Below are 5000 nucleotides of genomic sequence, written 5' to 3'. Positions count from 1 at the left end.
CGCTTCTGTTCGTCTTGCGACGATCCAAGAATTTCACCTCTAACGTCGCAATACGAATGCCCCCGCCTGTCCCTATTAATCATTACCTCGGGTTCCGAAAACCAACAAAATAGAACCGAGGTCCTATTCCATTATTCCATGCACACAGTATTCAGGCGGGCTTGCCTGCTTTAAGCACTCTAATTTGTTCAAAGTAAACGTGCCGGCCCACCGAGACACTCAATAAAGAGCACCCTGGTAGGATTTCAACGGGGTCCGCCTCGGGACGCACGAGCACGCACGGGGCGGTCGCACGCCTTCGGCTCGCCCCACCGGCAGGACGTCCCACGATACATGCCAGTTAAACACCGACGGGCGGTGAACCAACAGCGTGGGACACAAATCCAACTACGAGCTTTTTAACCGCAACAACTTTAATATACGCTATTGGAGCTGGAATTACCGCGGCTGCTGGCACCAGACTTGCCCTCCAATAGATACTCGTTAAAGGATTTAAAGTGTACTCATTCCGATTACGGGGCCTCGGATGAGTCCCGTATCGTTATTTTTCGTCACTACCTCCCCGTGCCGGGAGTGGGTAATTTGCGCGCCTGCTGCCTTCCTTGGATGTGGTAGCCGTTTCTCAGGCTCCCTCTCCGGAATCGAACCCTGATTCCCCGTTACCCGTTACAACCATGGTAGGCGCAGAACCTACCATCGACAGTTGATAAGGCAGACATTTGAAAGATGCGTCGCCGGTACGAGGACCGTGCGATCAGCCCAAAGTTATTCAGAGTCACCAAGGCAAACGGACCGGACGAGCCGACCGATTGGTTTTGATCTAATAAAAGCGTCCCTTCCATCTCTGGTCGGGACTCTGTTTGCATGTATTAGCTCTAGAATTACCACAGTTATCCAAGTAACGTGGGTACGATCTAAGGAACCATAACTGATTTAATGAGCCATTCGCGGTTTCACCTTAATGCGGCTTGTACTGAGACATGCATGGCTTAATCTTTGAGACAAGCATATGACTACTGGCAGGATCAACCAGGGAGCTGCGTCAACTAGAGCTGAGCAGCCGGCCGCCCGGGAGTGTGTCCCGGGGGCCCGCGCGAACACGCAAGCGTCCGCTCAATCATTCTGCAAACAGGAGGAGGCTGAGCTCCCCTGCACAATACACCTCGAAACCCTCTCAGGTCCCGGCGGCGCGCAGCGCCGTCCCAAGTACTTGGTCGGGTTCGAGAGAGGCGCAATCGCCCGGAGTTAGGCGAGTAGACGCTTTCGGTGCGACCACCCGTGCTCCCAACTGAGCTTGCCGCTGCCGACAGAGGCCCGGGAGCGTGCTGTCGTGGCATTGCCGGCGGGAGACAACACGCGCCACCTACGGTGACCGGCAGCTCCAACGCCAGCGCCACAGAAGGACAAAAGCCCCACTTGGGTGCCGAAGCGAACTCTCCCAGCACAGCGCACACGCCAACACATCCGCACAGCTGCGATACAAACCACCAGCGAGAACCGCTGGGGCGACCGAGCAGCAGACGGCGTCGCGGCGCCGAGCGCCGGGCGGCGGCGCATCCTCAACGCACACAGTCCTCAATCGGACCAGCACACTGCAGATGTCCACCGCGCTTCGCACCGGGCCCGCGAGGACCTACTTTGGCCGCACGGCGCCGCGCGCAGGGTGCGCCGGCGCGCAGCTGCGACGCCTGCCGCGTCCGTCGGCCGGCGCGCCTGCCACTGGCCGCCCCCACCAGCCGGCTGTAGCGCGTGCGCCCACGCACCGCGCGGCCAGCACGCCGGGAGGCGCCCCCTCACCGGCCGGGGACGGTCCCACCCAGCCACCGCCGCGTATCGCTTCACACCCAGATGCCGTTCAGTTTCGTCGGCATGGTGGGTATCGCTGGAACAACCGGTTAGTACCTCAACCTATCGTCGCCATCACCGATTCACCCCTAGCGAGAACAACCGCACCACAACGGGTTACCATTTCTTCATTTGCGTAACTTCACCAGAAAACGTAGGCGTCCATCGCCATTTGCAACTTCAACCATTATTGCATGCCTGTGTCAGGTGTCACGCCACACTACGTCTGCCCACATACACGCAACAAAATGTGCACGCCTAGACAATACGTGGAAGGTGGCCCCCGTACGTATGCGATGTCCATTGCTCGAACGACTGTCAACCGGCTTCTGTAGCATGTCGCAGATATGGAACGCGCTGCACCATGCCATCACGGTGTGTGAGGAGAGACGACTAGGTCCGAATACATCAACAGACAGCTCATGCTGATCGCCATCCACGGCGTCCGTTCCTCCCACACGTCTCTATGGCGTACCACACTGCAATCCAGCTCTCATAGGGAGACGACACGTAGCTGCGTGCACAATATTTGCACTGTATGGTCCGCCGTTTTTGGGCGCAGTCGTTGTACGGTCACACATGTGCCACGATGTATCATTCAGTACATAAGGACGAATGTGCAGTACAGATTGTGGTTCACGCGTACGACATCAGCGGACAGTTGACACAGGCCGCACCACAACGTAGCCTGCGTACGTCGCATGCGAAGGGCATTGAACATGCAAACTTGTCACCAACCACCTTGCGAAGGCAGGGGGCAAGGTGGGGACGTGGGGAGAGGTGGGGGGGGGGGGGGGGCGGCATGTACGCCCTGCTGCCATCCACATTACAGTGTACAGCAGGAGCATGTGGAAAGTCAGCAAGACTTGCAAGGTGTTTAACATGAAGCGATACACAGGGGAGCGGGCAGTGCGAGTAGCGAACTATATTGCGAGGGTTGCGGGTGGGCAACACTACACTAATTGAACGAGTCGTATAACAATTACAGAGCAGGTTTAGGCGACAACGTGGGTTACGATAGGCGACAACGTGGGTTACGTTAGGGGACAACGTGGGTTACGTTAGGGGACAACGTGGGTTACGTTAGGGGACAACGTGGGTTACGTTAGGGGACAACGTGGGTTACGTTAGGGGACAACGTGGGTTACGTTAGGGGACAACGTGGGTTACGTTAGGGGACAACGTGGGTTAGGTTAAGGCACAACATGGGTTAGGTTAAGGCACAACATGGGTTAGGTTAAGGCACAACATGGGTTAGGTTAAGGCACAACATGGGTTAGGTTAAGGCACAACATGGGTTAGGTTACGGCACAACATGGGTTAGGTTAAGGCACAACATGGGTTAGGTTAGGGGACAACATGGGTTAGGTTAGGGGACAACATGGGTTAGGTTAAGGCACAACATGGGTTAGGTTAAGGCACAACATGGGTTAGGTTAGGGGACAACATGGGTTAGGTTAGGGCACAACATGGGTTAGGTTAGGGGACAACATGGGTTAGGTTAGGGGACAACATGGGTTAGGTTAGGGGACAACATGGGTTAGGTTAGGGGACAACATGGGTTAGGTTAGGGGACAACATGGGTTAGGTTAGGGGACAACATGGGTTAGGTTAGGGGACAACATGGGTTAGGTTAAGGCACAACATGGGTTAGGTTAGGGGACAACATGGGTTAGGTTAGGGGACAACATGGGTTAGGTTAGGGGACAACATGGGTTAGGTTAGGGGACAACATGGGTTAGGTTAAGGCACAACATGGGTTAGGTTAGGGCACAACATGGGTTAGGTTAGGGCACAACATGGGTTAGGTTAGGGCACAACATGGGTTAGGTTAGGGGACAACATGGGTTAGGTTAGGGGACAACATGGGTTAGGTTAGGGGACAACATGGGTTAGGTTAGGGGACAACATGGGTTAGGTTAGGGGACAACATGGGTTAGGTTAGGGGACAACATGGGTTAGGTTAGGGGACAACATGGGTTAGGTTAGGGGACAACATGGGTTAGGTTAGGGGACAACATGGGTTAGGTTAGGGGACAACATGGGTTAGGTTAAGGCACAACATGGGTTAGGTTAAGGCACAACATGGGTTAGGTTAGGGGACAACATGGGTTAGGTTAGGGGACAACATGGGTTAGGTTAGGGGACAACATGGGTTAGGTTAAGGCACAACATGGGTTAGGTTAGGGGACAACATGGGTTAGGTTAAGGCACAACATGGGTTAGGTTAGGGGACAACATGGGTTAGGTTAGGGGACAACATGGGTTAGGTTAAGGCACAACATGGGTTAGGTTAAGGCACAACATGGGTTAGGTTAAGGCACAACATGGGTTAGGTTAGGGGACAACATGGGTTAGGTTAGGGGACAACTTGGGTTAGGTTAGGGGACAACATGGGTTAGGTTAAGGCACAACATGGGTTAGGTTAAGGCACAACATGGGTTAGGTTAGGGGACAACATGGGTTAGGTTAGGGGACAACATGGGTTAGGTTAGGGGACAACATGGGTTAGGTTAAGGCACAACATGGGTTAGGTTAGGGGACAACATGGGTTAGGTTAAGGCACAACATGGGTTAGGTTAGGGGACAACATGGGTTAGGTTAGGGGACAACATGGGTTAGGTTAAGGCACAACATGGGTTAGGTTAAGGCACAACATGGGTTAGGTTAAGGGACAACATGGGTTAGGTTAGGGGACAACTTGGGTTAGGTTAGGGGACAACATGGGTTAGGTTAAGGCACAACATGGGTTAGGTTAAGGCACAACATGGGTTAGGTTAAGGTACAACATGGGTTAGGTTAAGGTACAACATGGGTTAGGTTAGGTTACACGTTGTTGTAAGGAAAGGTGTGGGGGGGGGGGGGGGGGGGCGGGGCGGCAGGTTCGTTGATAGTGATTATAGTAAGTGAATGCTTGTGACATGATGAGATTTGTCACGTCAGGATGCACCTTTGGCTTATTAGAGGCGGCGCTCCAATTCTATGCTTGTGTCAGACCTGTGTCTTTGACTCATGTCATTGTTTGTGCGCTGTGACAGGAGGTACTATTGTGATGTTGGGTGCACCGTTGTATAGGACATGTGTGGGTGTTGGTGCCTTATCTGCGCAATGGTGGATGTCGAAAGGGTGGGATATTCTATTTTCCGCATGGACCT

The 5000-nt window shown here is 53.9% G+C and overlaps 1 non-coding gene across 1 annotated transcript in view; it reads right to left on the bottom strand.

Annotated features, from left to right (window-relative positions):
• LOC124741645 overlaps window positions 1-1036 on the bottom strand; it is a 1909-nt gene extending 873 nt beyond the window's left edge. The window contains exon 1 of the ribosomal RNA XR_007009996.1: window positions 1-1036. This exon is cut by the window's left edge and continues 873 nt beyond it. This is a non-coding gene — a ribosomal RNA (small subunit ribosomal RNA).
• Between the last annotated feature and the right edge of the window lie 3964 nt (window positions 1037-5000).

This window comes from Schistocerca piceifrons, unplaced genomic scaffold (assembly GCF_021461385.2).
Source record: "Schistocerca piceifrons isolate TAMUIC-IGC-003096 unplaced genomic scaffold, iqSchPice1.1 HiC_scaffold_1974, whole genome shotgun sequence".
Lineage (NCBI taxonomy): Eukaryota > Metazoa > Arthropoda > Insecta > Orthoptera > Acrididae > Schistocerca > Schistocerca piceifrons.
Note: the sequence above shows the minus strand (reverse complement) of the source record. Positions and strands in the feature narration are given on the sequence as shown.